General features: G+C 35.6%; 1 protein-coding gene across 2 annotated transcripts in view; it reads left to right on the forward strand.

Annotated features, from left to right (window-relative positions):
• The window catches only part of lingo2 (leucine rich repeat and Ig domain containing 2), a 245,248-nt gene that overhangs the window by 129,060 nt on the left and 97,221 nt on the right, over nucleotides 1-18,967 (forward strand). The window lies entirely within an intron of this gene.

An 18,967-nucleotide genomic window follows, 5' to 3' on the forward strand; every position in this document is an offset into this window, starting at 1 on the left:
GATGTTTTTGGCCCACTGGTTTGACACCCCTGATGTATTTTATAATGAAGGCAAAAGTATGCTGCATTTTTCTTTTACCTTGCATTTAAGTTCTTGTGCTATTGTAAAATGCATATTCTGTTAGTTTAAATTAGGCAAATTTGCATGCAACTACTGAAATGCATGTTTGTTGCTCATTTCAAGTTATTTGTCAAGTCTCACATGTACCTAGATTTATGGACTCTGACTGACGTCAACTCTACACTTGTTGCTCAGTACTTAAGAGAGTACTGAACCAATTAAGCAGCTGCTTGACTCTGGAAATGCTTTGAACAAATAAACTCTTAGCTACTACCTTGCCCAGTGTGTTTGATCACATCATTTCACTTAAGTGCAACGGAATATGATTTTAATATTGTAATATTTTTCAATCTTGTTTTGCAAGACAAGAAGCTTAAAATTAATTGCTCATCAAATCATCATTAACCCAACGACACCACTTGCATCCTAATAATACTACTGTGGCAGAGGAGGGAAATTAAAGTGGAACATCTCTAAACTGCATCTCTAAACTGTCTTTGTCATAGAGAAACAAGGTGGTTATGAAAGCTCTGTTAGAATATCTGTGTTTTGCTCTTCATATTTTCATAGAACACAGTGGTTATGGAATCAGCAGTATAGAAAATTAATTAAAGAATGACTGAACATGTATGGTCTTCAGTCAAAATGGTAACAATTCACTGAAACGCCTGCTTAGCAATAAAATATTTACAGTTCTTGTGCAAGAGAATTGAAGCTCTACATTGTGTGTTTGTATGTTTGGATCAATTGCATAACATTTAAAATCTTGTTGTTTTTTTGTGCTGTTGGGCTTCATTGCCTATAACATGAAGTTATTGTGAATATTATCATGTTTGACAGCCATAGTGGTGAATTTCTGCACCCTACATGATGAAGCTGACTGAATGCACAGCGAGCTTTAGTTAATCTAACTTTCAACAGTTTGATAATGTTTCTGCTTCGTTGGCAGTGTTTCAGTATTGTTTTGAGCTGTATTTGTGTTCATCACAGTAGACTTGGCTGATACACTATTTGAAATAGCATTTGACATCATAGGAAACACAATAATCTTCCACTCATCAGTGTTTCTAAGCGACGTTTGAGCCACTATGTCTGAATGTGTGTGCTCAAATGTTTTAAGTGACCACATTGATGTGAGTTAGTGTGTATCAAAGCTCAGGGAAATCCACTGACAAGCAATCGATACAGGTGGCCTAATGACTTTTATTCTACTTGAAAATGTTGACCTGTGTTTCTTAAACCTGGTCCATGTGCACAGTTTTGTAAAAAGGTGCAGTAATTGTGGTGCTAGCAGCAGTTTGGTAAACATTTTACAGTTACTGATTCTCCATTAGAATGTTTATAGCAGAAAAACTAAATTACGTGACTTGTTTAATTAAGGTTAATGAAAACACAGCAGCCAGCATGATCCCAGGGCAATGTGTATAAATAGCGTGCTACCTTAGGCGCTTTTGCCAATCCATTGGGGTTGAAGGTCATGACAGGGTGTCCTTCTCTCCCAGGATATTGCATAAAATATAACATATAACTACAAAAACTATTTTTAATAACAATCAACTTGATTTTTGTGCAATAATTAGTTTTCATTTTTTAATTTGATGAGAGAACAAGCCATAAAACCAGAAGAGTGAACAAATCATAAAACATACCACATTCCTGGTAAATAAAACATATTGTTTGAGGAGACCAAATGCTTGCAGAAAAACAAACAAACTAACAAACAAACAACCAACAACAAAAAAACAAACAAAAAAAACATTTCTGCCAGATGAGGGACATAAACCAAGTCACCTGGTTAACCAGGATACAGTAAAGTATCCTTGTAACTTCATCTCTATGCACACTAATGAAGAGGAAATGGATCTTCTTTGGCAGGCACCCTCATTGTCTTATTCCCCTACGGTGACTGTTGTCATTTCCCTTCCATTTAGGGTCTGCACTGACCCGTAGAAGTCAACTGAGCAACAGGAGAACAGCAAAAAGACCAAGTTTTCAATTAAGTATGCAACACCAAAGTAGAAAACCAATACCAATACTTTGAAGATTAAAAGATACTGTATTTTGATCTATTCACATTTTGCGGAACAAAGTATTCTTATTTTTTTCTTAAAAGTTCACTCATTATCATCAATTATCATCAATCCTATTTGAAAAAAATATATATATATATATGTCTTTGTATCTTTTGTGCTCTACTTATTGCCTTTATGGTCTTTTTTTAATCTCTGGCCTTGATAAACTTGCTTTGTTAAATTTAATCATATTTAAGTAATGCTTTAAGGACTGCAGATTTTAAATGTAACAGCAGCTTGTAAATATTGGTGGAGCTAAAAGTCAAAAATAAATTTAAAAGTAAGCAACGCATTTAGTTAAATCATTGTATGTGTGCAGATTGAGAAAATTGTGGTTCTTTATCCACAGAATCATAAAAATCCAGCACTTGCAAATGAGTGAGTGTTTAATACTTTCTCTCACCCTAATGATCATTTTTAATAGTCAGTCTACTGTCATCTCATTCTTCATTAATGTTGGCATAATTAGCTTTTCATAGTGGCAGCTAGAACCAAAATACTATGATTTCAACTGCTATGAAATTACCAACAATCAGTAGATTGTTGGTTTTGGTGCAAGACATAGACCCAACACTCTGATACACAATCACAGACAAATAACTTTTTTTTCTTTAGTTTTTATGATTCAAACCATGTTAGGCCATAATGTTTAGCATAAGCTGGGCAAGATTATGTTGTAGAATTCACATTTATAGTATCCATTCATGGGAGATTTTGGACACTCAAAATCAAGTAATAAAGAAGAAACAAGTCTGTAAATTATAAAGCTGAATGGATGAATGTGTTAAGCATTGGCCTCCATCTGTGAGAGTCAAATTTGAGTTATGCTAATAATGACCTCTTTTTAGCTCATGTAAAGTACCTGTCTACTGTATTTTGATGGAGTCTTCTTAAAATCTGTTTTTATTCCATTTTTAAGCCTGTTTGTGCTGCCTTAATTTCCACAGTTGAGAATAATCTCTCCTAAGCTGACACTAGTGTAACTGCATTTAGTCAAAACATTAATTGTTGAGGTGGCATTAAGAGTTTCATCGCTATTATTACTTGTATTAATGCGGCTTTTCATCCCAGTATTTGTCTTTTTTTGTCAACTCAAACAATTAAGAACTTGTGTTGCTTCATTTTGTTATAATAAAACTATGTCTTTTTTTTTTGGCTATTAGCTTACAAGGAGCCAAGAAAAAAGTATATCTTTGCTCACTTGTTCAATATGTAGTAGTTTTATAATCCATCATGAAAACTGTGAGATGTTAACATATCTGTGGATTACTGTTTTCAGTTTGGCAGAATTTATGTGTCATGACAGGAATGGATATAAAAATGTGGAACAAAGTAAGGAAAACATAGCAGTCATAAATCTTTACTGTAATTATTCAGAATTTATACTGTGCAGAAATCGAGCTTTTTCACATTCTGTCATGGGATTGGTTTGCATACATTCTAAAGATGTCTAAAGATTAGATTCAGTGTAAGATTTTTTTCTTTTAATGTATTTTTAACCATGCTACAGTGTGATATTGCTGTCCTCAATGGGATGAAAAAAAACAAACATTTCACTTCTACTTCTGCCACTGCTAATAACAACATCAAGGTACAAAACAATGAGGGAAAAGTTTGTCTGCAGCCCTTGAAGCGCTCTAAAATTGCAACTGTAAATCTAAACAGTCAACTAGAGAATAGTTACTTTTAATCATTGATCTGTTTCTGTATAATTTGCTTAAATCTGCATATGGATGCTAGCATATCTGGTTGGTTAAAACCTGTTTATTCCTTTATAATCTACTTTGTGTCAACAAATGGCTTGTGTTTGTGCACCGAAATGTAGAAGTCAATGCAGTGTTGTAGTGAAGTGCAAGCAAATGTTAAACCACTAACTCTCTGGCTTTGCCACTCAGGGCAGGATTTCAGTATGCGGCATTGTAGCAGCATGTAGCAGCGTGGGTGACAGAATGTTGCCCTCAGACAGGCTCTGACAGCGACATCTCTCCACTGAATTAGAAATAGTAAAATCAGCACTAGGCAATTGCTTCCGATTTGAGACTGAGTGACATTTACAGTAAAATAAATTATTTTTATATATTTATGAATAAAAGATGAAACCAATAATCAGTGCTTATTGACATGAAGATACTAAGACTTCTAAGAGATCTTTTTAATTTAATTTATTGGTACAAAAAGAGTCTAATGAGTAGCCTCAGGTAGATGTTCACCTCTGGAGCTACTGATATTGTCACTAAAACTATGCCATGTATGACAATAAGCCACACTGGCACACTAGTATTCTGCATCTTTTTGCCTGTGCTGCTTGTAAGGCTGAGAAAACACTGTCACCATGAAGTACAACTGGAAATGGTTTACAATTTTGATTCATTCCTTGATTATTTTAATTATTTAAAAGTAAACAAACACCTTTTTTTTTAAAAAAAAAAAAAGCTAATATTTTATAACAGTGCAGGTACTGATAAACACATTCTCTGAAGTTTTCTGCTAAAGCAGACAGCATTTTCTTTTTTTCAGCTATCCCATAGGTTTAATCAGTTTCTTGTTCTCAAACTGAATATTTAACATTCTTTCTTCCTGACTTGCACTGTTTCTATTCATCTGTGGTCATATTTCAGTTATGTCCTGCAGGCATTTTGATGGAGCGACCAGTGACTGAGAGTTCAAGGTGTTTTCTGAGATTGGATGTTGCATGACATTACCTGATAAGCCCCTTTATTTTGCAGTTGTGTCATTTATTCAAATAAGATGAAGTGAGGAAAACAAACATCAGGAAAAAAAATTGTCACAGCAGACTTGTCTTCAGACTGACACACTGCAAAGCTCTGTGAGACTTGCACACAACTGAGCTGAAGTATCATATAAGCTCATCTTTTGACTTATATCGTGTGTGTACTAATCAATTTGTTTAAATAATGGGGTGTGAAAAATGTGTCATGCATGCTATAAAGTGTGCAACACGATATTATTTCTAATCATTTCCACAAGCCCTACATTGCAAACCTCTAGAAGAAATGGCATTTCTGTGGGTGGAAATGAGCTAAAACAACTATTTGAGGAGAGCCTGTTTGTGCTGTGGTGTGTTCAGTACTACACATAAAGCAAATGACGCTTTTCAATTGATTGCCACTTCCTTGGGCTCAACTGTTTGGGAATGAGGAGTCGAGGAGTCTCCCTATATCAGCTGGCATGGCTCATTGTTCACTATGGACTAAAAGCGCTTTACTGGTGCCATTATGCATCCTCTGTGGCTAGTGACAGATTGATGACAGACCTTAAATATAGAAGCCATTTCATGTTTAAACAAAAACAGATCGTTGACTTCACCCACTGATTTACCTCAGAAAACATCAACTGCACATTATTATTTCAAATAATGTGTACACCATAGTGATTTTTTTTTTTTAGTATTGTCAATGGTTTTGCCACAAGTATATTTCTTGGTAGATGATAAACATTAAACCTAGAGAACATTGTCTGAAACATCAGCATCTTATTTGCCTGCTACACATTGATGTGACTGTACTCTTAAAAAAGTAATAAGCATTGTACATCTAAGGAAAACTGCATTACAGATTCAGTGTATATTGGAGTCTGCTGTGTAAGGATTTATTTTGATATCTAGACTCTTTGTACTATATCCCCGGGTTCTCCTTTAAACCCTACTTTTTGGACTTAAGGTGTGTTCTTTAACCCTTTTAGATTCGTTACTTTTATGCTGGAAGTCAGCTGGGTTTTTGATGCGTTAAATCAAGCACATAAGGTCCGCTGATGAGCACAAGAGCCTCCACCAGCTTACACACTGAATAATCAAAATGATGAGTTTGTGGAACTGAGGAAACCAGGTCGTGAGAGACCAGATCCTTAGCCACATGTGTGTGAAAGGGACACAGTGTTCTGCCTGAATGCCCATTGACAACTTCTCAGTCTAATGGCTTGTAATGAGAATTCTTTGCTCAATCTGACCTACTCTGCAACTACCAGACACTAACCCCGGCAGATAAAACCTTGACCCATCTGCCCCCAAATGCAGTAGATAATTAGCCACTTCCTTCTCCATAACAAGTACCTCTATACATTAAGAAGACTAAATAGACTGTGGCTCTTGCCATAGAATCAATTATTTCACTCTTTCTTCTCCTTCAGTTTCCCTTTGATACTGACCCCTTATCCTCTTATTTTCCTATCTGCAATAACCCCAACATCATGTTTGGAAGTGACTACAAATTAATGATGATGAAAGATGTTTTAATTTTAAGTGTCTGTAGACCAGCTGCACTACATGTATCTGCAAGAACTTCTTGTGCTTCATAAATGGATATTTCATACAGGACTACTTTTATTTGTTTATGTTTCCATATTAAGTGGGGTTGTGTCTAGTAGTTATTTGTTGTCTGTGTCTAACCTGCAGCAGACATATATTAGATCACAGTGCTCTCAGACTGAACAAGCAGAAACAAATCCTTACAGGGAAGCCAAGCTAATAGTAGGATTTTATGCTGTTTAAAAACTTTAACTTTAAAAAAGTTTTGGCTCAAGTTTAAACTTTTTTTCGAGGTTAAAGTAAGAGTTCTTTTGTGGATCTTTCACTACATCACTTCTGCATCAGTGGTTTCATTTATTACTATCTGCTGTCACGTGTGGCAGCGGAGGTCAAGTTTACTTTTGGACTGGTGAAAAAAATAATTATAACAGAGAACAAGTGGGTAAGTAAGAACAGACCTTTTCTTTGATCTAAGTAGTTATTTGAAAAGACAAATTTTTAGTGATGTTCGGATCAATACTGAAATATCTATTCCTTCAATACCAACATTTAAAGAACTTAACTTACAGGATGGTAGGAACTACAAGACAAACTTGTTCTGATGAGCTAATTCAGCTCCTCAAACAGAAACCAAGTGCAGTTTTATGTGTGTGAAGACCACAATCCTCCTTAAACATCTGTGAATCAACCATAACACAGAAGCAGATGTCATAAGATGATCCAAACAGAAGAGGAGGAGGAGGACAGGCGCTGCAAGGGCAAAGACAGACTTTACTCTGGGTCCTTTGACGCTACAGGCAGGTACATTGCAATAAATAACTGCATTCAGCTTGGAGTAATACATCCCCACAACCACCTCACCTATATTCAACAGGCCTAGATTTAGTCAGATAAGATTACCTGCAGAGTAAAGCATTACTTAGACCAGGTGTCATTAAAATAGGAGGTACTTGAATGAAACAGCCACTGTGACCTTTTAATGTAATTTAATGTGTAATTTGTTTTGACTGATGGTTAAACTGAATAATTGTAAATGTAGGGATAAATAGATGCTGATATGTACGAGCCTGTGTTGTTTAAAACAGACTAACTGGTTTTATTCCACACAGTGTAACTACTGACCACAGAGAGGCGTTTAGTTATTCCAGAGGCGTCAATAGACTCAATGTAACATAAAAGAAAACCGCAGAATTACAGTCTCACTATAGTATATGTGTGTATTTCTAAATAAATCACATTTTCTTCTTATTTGTGTACTCGAAAAACATTTAAGTGGGTCAAAACTAAAATAAACTCAGACAAAAAAGGTAAACTAAGGAAGGTGTAGAACACTTTACAATAAATATATCTGATGCCCTGTGAGGAGGCAGGAAATACAGATGACAGCAAAAAAAAGAGGAGAGAGTAAATGGAAGACAGAGAGAAGACGACAAGAGAGAGATTCAGTGTTTTGTGTGAAACAAGTTGCTTCCATTTTAGATAAATTTTGGGTTTCATTTTCTTGCACCTGCTGCAAGTCACGGCCCTTTCATGAAAGGAAGTATGAAAGCATGAAAACACATTTCTTTAGTCAGTCTTTTTATAATCTGGTGCATTAACACACTATTTTACATTTTTACTATTTTAACACATTATTTTCACAAAACTACAGTTGTACTTTTGTTAGTCATAAAACCTACAGGACTGTAAGTAGTGAATAGATGTTTTATTCATCCAGTTTGCTCCACATAAAACACAGCTGGGCTGGTCTTAAAAAAAAAAAAAAAAAAGATTGGTTCCACTCAGGCCCTGACTGCTGATTATTTCTTTGATAATTAAGTGCATAAACGTGGTAAAAAAGTGAATATTTTGAACTGAAGTGCACTTGTGGATTAAGCGAATGATTCAATTCGAAAAGGAAAACAAGCATTTTGGCACAGAATTCTTTTAGGTTAATTTACCTGCCAATACAAAGAGAAAGATGCACCAGATTATCAGATACATACAGGGAAACCAAAATAGCTTTCTTTTTTCTCCCCTTTTCCTCCACTACATACAATTTCAGAACACTTAAGTGATTCTCAATCTCTGCATGCCTCAGCCTGCCACTGCCATGACAGATGCTCCAAAAATTGAATATAGATTTCAGTGAGCAAGGCAGGCGTGCCTGATGAATCTCAATTTGCTGCTGTCCATATTTCATAGTCCCCACTATGGATAGCTCAAGGGGAGAGTGGGAGAAATGGGAGAACCATGGCTGCACCTGCCAAACTGTCAGTTTGCTCATGTCAGATGATGATTGGTACCTCTTAAAAGAGATATTTATCTCCCACTAATTCTTGAGCTACATCATATAATTATTAATATCTTCAATGGCAAGCAGGGAAATAGGAACAGACATTGAGACAAGTGTCATATCAATAATAACTTGAAGAGAAAAAAGAGGACCGCATGTTGACAATTACAGAGACGAGGAAAGCCATAAAAGTGGTATACAGCAGCTTGAGGAGGAATAAATGGAGAAAGTCTCCCCAAGGGAAGTGGAGGTTCTTTGGCTGCCGTGTACCTGCTGTCTATTTATAGCATTGTTTGAAGTGCTCATAAAATGATACTTGATGCTATTGTTTTGTAATGCAGTTGCTCTTCTGGAAAATCTGTTGAAACCTACACTAATTTGAAGCAAATTAAAGTAAACATAGCCAGAATATTTTAGTTGAGCATTTGACCAATGACCAGTTTTTCACACTGCTGTTAACAATTTCCCAAAGTGCACATAAAGCTTCCTTTGTCATGAAATCAACATGAATGGAAGGTTTTCCCAGCAGAACGCTGCATTATAACATGAACAGCGTTACACATTTTGTTATCAGTGGTTTTAATATTGTAGCAAGTCTAATTGGATTTAATTTATTCTAAAAACTGGCCAGTTAAAAATTCACTTTTAAACCATTACAGAGTGGCTTGGTGGGCCTACAAAAGAAGCAGACCCACCAGGTTGTTAACAGCAATCAGTTGCCTATAGTAGCTGTAGCACCACAAGAAATGTTGCACTTTATGCAACATGGTAAACAGATGAAAGTGGAACACAATGCAAACCCCAAGATGGCTTCTTGGAAATGTTACATTCTACTTAAAAATCCTAATTATCACATGTATATATTTATTTATTTAACTTAGGTTTTCCTGTTTCTTTTTCATCTCACAGCTGAGCTAGCTTGGCCATATTTAACTCCGACTGCCCTTAATTAAAAAAGCTAGAAGCGACACTGATACATCAGACTGCTTCAGTGTGCTTTAAACTTAGTTTGATGCTGGCAAAACAGTAAACCATTTTGTTGATGGGGTGAAGAACAAAGCAGGAAATGCATGCACAGCAAGAATAGTAAACACAACATCCGGTCTAAATTTGTTTTCAAATGGAATTGTTTAAATTTTCTCAATTTATTTTCTTAATAATAATAATAATAATGATAATAACAATAATAATAATAATAGTAATAATAATAATAATAAGAAGCATTAGAATAATAAAAATAATACTTAATTGGCCATTTATAAAACAATTAATTAATTTGAATGATCATTTGTAGCTCAAGTTCTTTTATCATAGCATTATTGTATCATGAAAGATAAATGTATTACAGTTTTTCTCAATTGCTAAGACACATTTCTCGAAAGCTTCTCTCTCTCTCTCTTTATATATATATATATATGTTCCCTCATCAAAAGCCAAGGGTGAAATCAATTTTGAGTTTTGTTCAACCGGTGACATTAATGTGTATTAGTTGTGTTTGACTTTTGCCCCCTGTGCGCACCATCATGCAACACGGGTGCAGCACAATGAAAGTGTGTTGGCAAGTTGTGTCTAAACATGTGAAAAGTGCTTATGGTTTTCACAAAAGAGTGACTAATTCAATCAGTGGGTTCAGGCGACTGAGCACTTGGTTCAGACAATAGGGTTTAGTGTTTAGCAATTGAGAAAAACTATAGTTATTAATCATCTCTCATGTAATGAATAGTAACCTAATCAAACTCAGACCTAATCTATAACTTTGAAGCAGACATAATAAATTCACTATATAGCACATCTGTACCATTGTCTTTTGTAAACCTTGCAAGCATTTTATAGCTTTCTCATAAACTACAATGAAATAAAAAATATATAAATTCTTAATGAAGGTTATATCAATTAAAATATTTTTATATGGAGCTACATTCATCAATGTTGGACTTGGACTTGGGAGAAATTACATTAAGGTTAGAAATGATATAAATATTTATTTCATCATTTTGAGCTATAATACACATGTCTGTTTGCTGCAGTTTATGTTTTATATATTTTCAAGATTCTCTCTTTTTTCATTAATCAGAACTAGCATATTATAGCTTTGATTGCTGTCTCTTCTGTTTGTTTAGGTGCTGTTAACATCTTCTGTGTTAGATCTGCTTTTGATTATGGCAGAACTGCTCTATGAGAAAAGATAAAAAGAGAGAAGAGGAGAAAAACCTTTAGAGTGAATTTCACAATGCCAGTACAGAATGCAGGAGACGACCAAGCTTCCCGGTGTAATTAGAGTAGACATGCTACATGTGTCTGTGTGTTGCTGCATCTCATTAAGGCGAGGTATGGGCCAGTGAGTCGGCTAAGAGGAATGGATAGGGAGCATGTGGTGGTGTGTTTTTCTTCACCGCAAATGCAGCAGCTTTGCTCTTTTCATCCTCTCTGGAGTCATGCTGAGACCCCTAGAGTCAAGGCTGGTCAAAATGGTTCTGCTTGATGCAAAGGCCCTTAAGGTGCCCACTGTCCACATGAGTGCACAGACACAAGAAATGTGAGTAAATGAACACTTTCATCCAAAAGATATGTGGAAATAAAAGCATATTAGCATTGGAATTAGAGAAATGTTTAATCCTGTGGGAGAGCATAAAGAGATCTGAAACCTTTTGTTGTTGATGTCGTCAACAGCACTTGCTGACTATTACTGTTGTCAGCAATCTGCTGTGGATAAGGCAGAAAAGCTACTTCAGCCTGGAGGTTTGTTTTCTTTATTTTACTTTTTGGAATTCCAACTTTGATCATATTTTATCAAAGGGCCAGAGCAACCCTGATCCTATTTGTTACTAGATTGGATTGTGTTTGAGCAAATTTAACTCATATTCCAGATTTGTTACACTTCAGATTGCTGGTTGTGTTGACACATTGCTGCAATTTGCGATGCCAAGTGGAGGATAACAGGCCTGTAAAAATCCCAAAGATTGTTGAAACTACCCATCAAAGACTGATGTGAGTAGGTTTCCCCAGAGGGCAGTTTGCTTTCACAGAACATCCAATAGGCGGATGGAGCTCTTGAGCAGTCCAGTTCTTGATAGTTTAAATAAAAGTGCAGCCACAAAGGAAAATGAATGTGGCAGCTATCTTGTTGGAGTTGGGAGGTTGTGATGTTTTCGGTTTAGCTTGCTTTGATTCTCAATTCTTGATTTGAGTTGAAAATGCTCATTGGATTAATATCTGTTAAGGCTGGGATATTGCAGTGACAAGAACACACGTTCCTGTTATTTATTCATTTATTTTCATACCATATTTTTAAACAGTTAGATGAATCTAAATAAGGAGAGCTCTCAATTAATCTAAGCAGGAACAAGGATTCTGCTAACAGAGTTAATCCCTGACAGCAAAGTCATTGTAAATTGTAAATGACAAATTCCTTTTTACATTATTAAAGCTCTCATATAAATTTAGTTTAAGGCAATTTAATGTCTCAAATTGAGTTAATGTAATTTCTTTGATAAACATCCTGTTAAAATATCTGTTCTAACTTTTATAAACAGCGTTTAAAGGGACTACATACTGCCCTTAGGAAGTCAATACTCTCCCAATTTTTTTCTGTAGAAGCAGTTAGTATCATTAATGCACAGTACTGCTTTGATTATCATCAAGACATTCAGTTAAGTATATGTATATGTCTATATAAAGATCGGATTTGTAAAAATAGTTTCTTATGATAAAATTAAGATTAATTGGTGTAAATATTATTTGTAGACTTATTTCCCCCATTGATAAGTAACCTTTACAGGGTTGTGGGACCTTTCTATGGAAATGATGCTCTTTGGAGTCTTCAAACTAGTATCCATATCTGTTGGTAAGATTGCTTCTGTGGCCTTGTCACATTCACAGATACTCTCTCTGGTCTTCTCTGCCTTGCTCATATTGTCAGCTATCTAATGATTGTGTGTGTGCTTTGACAAAGTTTTAGATAGAAGGAGCACTTTTATTTGCAGCATTGCAACTTGCTTTGTCATCGTTAAGGCTGCATGTGAAATGGAAAAAACATAGAACATATGGCTGTAAACAGTAGATGCACAGCATTAAAGATATGAAATGCGTTGACATGGACTGACAATTTTCTCTCAAAAATAATATAACTACATAATTGTATGGTGCCAGTGATAATAGGGTATAATGTACTATTTCACCACATGCTATTGTGATTACCTTTTTAATACCCTTATACAACTCAGCTACATTGATAACATTGAAAAACCAGATGTAGAAATGCAGAACATGCTATCCTCCCTCAACACTTGCCATTTTAGCAGGAAGCAGCAACAAAAATATAGATTCTTTTATTATACAACACCCACAGAACCTAACTGAATAAAGTATTCCTCTTCAAAAGCTAGATCAATTTTCCCAAGAACAATTTCAACAACAAGGGGAATATGCCAGAAGTTGCAAGGTGAGCACTTGGTACTTCCAGATGCTAAAATTCTAAAATAGAAAAACAAATTGATGTTACTGGCTCAAAATAAATGTTCAGAGGTTCAAAATGACCTTAAAGCATGCTGAGATCATTCGAATAAATAAATCATGCTTATTACACAGAGAAAATAAAATGAAACAACACAGCAACAAATCAAGGAAACAAAAACTCAGCAGCAGACATGTAGCTTGGACCCAAGTACAGTGACAAGTCAAAGTCCAGTGAATAGATGCCCTGACAGAGTAGTAATGGTCTGACAGCAAGCACTAAAGAAACTCAGGTTCTATACTGGAAAGCAAACAGAAAGAGGCAGCAAAGACCACACTGCACATTGCAATGAGACACACAGAGAGCAGCACATCTGAGGTGACTTTTTTTTTCATATTATCTGTTGGCGATTGATCATGAGAGACAACAAAGACAACTTATTTCCTCATCACTTTCTAACTTTAAAGCATGAAAACAATAGTTCATTGTTCCCATGCTAGCAGTGATACTTGGAGAAAAACAATGGGTTTCTGAAGTCTTGCTGAAAAGTAGGAGCTAATTAGCCTTGACGAGTGGATTATTTCTGCAACTTTATTAACCTAAATTTACAACAAATCTAACTTAATTTGAAGATGATAAAATCCTCTTTCAATAAAGAGAAAGATCTGTTAACACATTTTAATAAGAAATCCCTCATTTTGACAATTATTCATTGTCCTGTTTCTTAAAAATATGTGTTCACCACAGTACAGCTTAATACTAAAATACGTTATATCCACTTTATTTATGAATGCCATATGTATGTATTATGAATTACAAGTTGCAAATCTGAGGCTAATTTATCAAATAAGACAATGTAACAAGAAGGCAACTGTCAAAGTGGCTTGTGCAGTCATCTGTCCAACATATTCAGTCTGAATGGCCCTATTACATACTTATTGTGGGAGTTTTTGTCATAAAAACTACTTTATATAATGAGAAATATTCAGCAACAACAAAGAAAAGAGGCCAATATAATGAAATTTAAGTACTTGAAATGTAACATAGAAATCTTGGACATATGGAGTTAATGAATATAGTTAAATAGCTTGCATTAACTTACTGAAGTGCTTTATATTCACATCTTTGTTTTCCTGGCTGGTTTTGTACCTTCAGTGGAGAAGACCAACTTCCTAATTGGCAGAATAATGCGATTAATTGCTTTTTTGTCACTGGGCCCACTGAGTCTTACACAGTAAAGAAATATAAATCAGGTGTGTATTTACAAGCAATCAAATGCTCAAGATCGAAAAGCACCTCAAAAAAGATGCCCAGCTGTGCAAAGTAATTGGTTCTGCTTTATTAGTACTGTATCATTAGTTGAAAGTACAAACTTTTGAATCAGGGAGATTAGTTTCTTGGCATGTGGTTAATTCTTTTTTTTTCTCATTGTTGGCTAAACAGTAAAATTAAAACATCACACAGAAAGCAGCAATGGACATCCTATCGAGAATACTTTGTATGATGCTATGATATTAAAATTTTAGATTTCTTTTTCTCATGACAGTACTCTATTTTCCTGTTTTGATTATACTGAAGTAAGTGTCAGACAAGACATTAGGATATATACTGATGTTGCTGATTGATTGATGTTGTAGGCTTTTTCTTTTAAAGTGACTCACCATGTCACATTTAATAGCAGTTTCCACAAATTAAACTGCATCCTCAGGTATAACTAATACACCCATTTCAAGTTCCTGGTCTTCTTTAGAGATTTCCATGACATCATCTTTCTAGATGCAACTTTTCCACCATGAACTACACTTGCAAGAAGCAGTCCAGCTGCAGACAAGAGCCTATTTATCTTGTCTTACTTTCAGCTTATCAGTAAAAAAGGTGGGAAAACAAACTTCCCCTTTTCTAATCTGTCCTTTACCAGTTGCCATTCCATGAAACAAAGCACCATTTATATGGGCCTGAGCTCTGATTTTTAAGCACAAAAGCTGATGAAGATCCTGATGTCTATAACGGCATCCAGGTGCTCTTGCATATTAAGCATTGCGTAGCTACATAATTGAAGAGAGAAGCTATTGTCATTATTGGTGTGCTACTTCATTCCAGGTGGCAAATGGTGTGTTAATGCATCCTTAATAATTAAGGCCAGCTTTGCGGCAGCAGAAGTGATGATGCTAGTTTTGAGGCGAGAGTATAAAAGAGTACCATGTGCCATTATATGTGATAAAATGTAGATGTAAATCTTAATAACTTGCTAGGAAAAATATGATAATGTACCATGACTGAAGGTCTAGTGCTGAGTGACTGTGAAACTTACTACATCTGTGTTTTGAGCTAAATGTTAAATACATTGCTTGTGCCAGCATGTTGCATAATGATAATACGTACATGCTTATGTTTAGAAGGGGTTATGTTTACTATTTTAGCAATCTAATATCTTTTTTTTTATCCTGTTCTAACTGCACACTCCAGCTAAAGGAGTCTCAAAACATGTACAAATTTAAAGAAACTCTTTGGTTTTATAAAATAACGTTCAGGTGACTGCTTTGAGCACAGGTGAATTTAAAAAGTAATGGAGATATTTTATTCATAAAAAATTGCATCATGGATAGGTAAAATAACAACTCACCAAAAGCCCTATGATACATAAATTTGGGAACACTAACTATATGAAACAGTCATTCTGCCAGTACATGGACCTATTTTTTGCCCCTTATTCAGGATAGGTTGTTAGACGAAGACCCTAGGCAGAGATCCCCTGACTGCTTTCTCCCCAGCCACCTCCTCTACTTCTTTCAGAGATAGTGAGGCATTCCAGTGCCATCTGATAGATATAATCTCTCCAACAAGCCTTCAGTCGGCCTTTAGGCCCCCTTCTTGTGGGGAAGGGTTTCCTCTCTAACATGTATGCAATGTATTCTGACCTGATGCCTAAACTACCTCAGCTAGCTTCTTTCAACCCTCAGAAGCAATGACTTTGGGCCTCTCCTGGTTGATTACACTCCTCACATTATCCTTCAAGGTGAGCCCTAATACCCACTGAGAACCGTAACCCTTGACTTGAAAATTCTAATCTAACTCACTCTAAAAAATGAACTAATGAAAACTTTCACATGATTTTTGCACAAGACTGGAAGCTGGAAATCAGTTTCAGCTCATCAAATGTACACAATTTTATGGTTATCCATCCAGTAACTGACACTGTCATTTATTATTTAGCTACACTAGTATGACAGGAAATCTGTGCCAAGATTACTGCAGACAGAATGCATAATATCAATATACTAAGTAATATATGGTAATATATTAAAATGACTGGGAGAAATAGATCAACATCAGGCAATTAACTTTTCAATCTGAAATGTCAAAGATATTTGGCTCATCTGTAATATCAAGGGCACACAATAAAAGGGTATCATTATGAATTCAGTAAAATCACCCTTTTACAGCCCATCAATATTCTCTACAATGACTAACAGGATTCTGGTTTAACGAGGGGATCCAAGGGATAAATGATCAAAAAACAGGACAGCTATTGTCCTTGAACTCTTAATGGCGTACTAATAGCACACGGTGTCAAGAATCATTATAACAAGCGTGTCCTGAGTCAAACTTTTTTTACAATCTCTCTGCCTTTGGTCTTGGAGAAGATTACTTGCTCCCTATCTGTCTCTCAATCATTACAAACTCAGTCACGCATTTTGCATAATTAGCATCCTTTGTGTTTTTTCCTGCAGTCTGGGAGAAGGGACTGTAGCGTACAGTAGAGAGAAAGCCTTTAAGTGCACAGGAAAAACCCTCATAATGCCATCATTAATTTTTCAGTCCAATCAAAATAAAGGATAATACTGTTAGAATACATGAATAAAAGACATGGCATGATCAGTGCTCATTACTTCATATCTGGAATGTGTAAAGTATGGATACATTTAATGTAGGGACACTGTTGTAAGGGAACTAGCTATTGGAACTTACTGTCTCCATGCATGTGAGCTTGTGACTTATTTTATTTATTTATTTTTTTATTGTTTTCCTAGTCCCTTGGTGAAGGGTCATATAAATAACACACTAACAAATTACCACACACCTGTTTTGCAGCACACAGAGATTTCTGCCTGATAAAGAGACATTTTAATTTATGAAGTGCCATTAAATAAGTTCGACCTTAGAAAGGTATTTCTGACTCTTTTAGATGGCACAGTGACCCTTATGCCCCAGCAGCATCCTGCAGCTAAGAAGCTGCACTTCACAACTTTTTTTTTTTTTTTTTTTTTTTTTTTTTTTTTGGAGACGATACATCACTTTACAGCTGCGTTTTGCTTTACAGCATTGCGTCACACATACCTGCAACACACTGGCTAGTTTGAATGTGAACTGTGGCTAATTCACCAAAGATACACATGAAGAGTGTGATATTGAGCATCAGAGTAAGGAAGGAAAAAGGGAGTAAATACAACAGCTAAAACAAGAGTCAACATTGGATTGATTTTTACCTCCTGCAGAGAGCTCAGAGTACAGGTAGGATACAAAATGAATGAATTAACCACTCGTTGGGAGGGCGTCTCACTGAGAAAATCTGCCAGAGTTCAGTAGTGCTGCTTTAAAAGTAATCAGAACATCGTTTGTTATAGACAGCAGTGTGCATGCTCTCAATCTGAAGAATTGTGGAGGGGAGCTCCAGGGTAGCCATGCTACGTGATTCTCAAAAGGAAATTTTCACTAAAACAAATTTTAAATCAAAATCTTTGATCATGGTCATATTGTTGATTTTTACATCATCTGACAACAGTTTATAACCACCTTGAAAACAATCATTGAGTGGTGACATACGAATAGAAATTGGGTTGTGGCACATAATATTACTGATTGCACATAAACCAATGTCTTTAACATAAAGATATTCAACTGATATGGGTCGAGATGTGTGTGTGAGTGTGTGTGTGTGGAGGGGGGGGGACTTAATGATTGTAAACACAGTAGATGATGCGTGAAAAGAAACTGTTGTCTGACTCGACGTTGCAGTTTTATCAACCTATCTGTTCTGCTGCTTTTGTACGCCTGCAGGGATTTCATTATCTGAAAAAAAAAGGATTTCCACATCATTTAAAGTGGCTCTAGAAACAGATACTGTAAGAATCACGCACATTAATTTATAGATAACTGTAAAAAGTTATTTTTGATGCAAATGGTCTTAGAAGTGTTTGAAAACACTTCATATATATCTAAGCTTTAAACGGTTATGTTGCAATATTTTTGTTAATAAAATCATAAAGTGGCAGCTGAGTGACATTGTGCCAACACTTTTACTGGCTGAATGTCCCACCTGATTGTGCCTCACATAGCAGTAAAGCCAATTTCAGGAAAGATATCAAACTGTCAGAGCACTACACATGCTGTCCACAGGAGATACAAAACAATAGAATTCAAATTTAGCTGTAGTGATTTATGTTTCAGGTTTTCTATTTAAGGTGCTGTTTCTTAGCATCTTAGCTGTCATATTTCACACATATTGATGCATCTGCTGGCACTTTGATGAAAGCGAGTGGAAATAATAATTTCCCCCTACTCTGTATTCATTTGACTTTCTTTCTTAGTACCTTGCCTTGCTCCTTTTTGCCAAAATAACCTATTTTGACTTTTGCATAGAAATAGCAACTCACAACCCAAATACACACACACACACACACACACACACGCACATACACACATATATATATAAATATATATATATATATAATCCAACATTCCATTATTTTACAGCCCTTTAGCATGGCCTTCTAATCTCAATGTCTATTGACTTTCATTGTGTGTTCTACTGATTGAAATGGGAATCTTTTTAAACATTGATT

Source organism: Melanotaenia boesemani, chromosome 7, assembly GCF_017639745.1.
Source record: "Melanotaenia boesemani isolate fMelBoe1 chromosome 7, fMelBoe1.pri, whole genome shotgun sequence".
Classification (NCBI taxonomy): Eukaryota; Metazoa; Chordata; class Actinopteri; order Atheriniformes; family Melanotaeniidae; genus Melanotaenia; species Melanotaenia boesemani.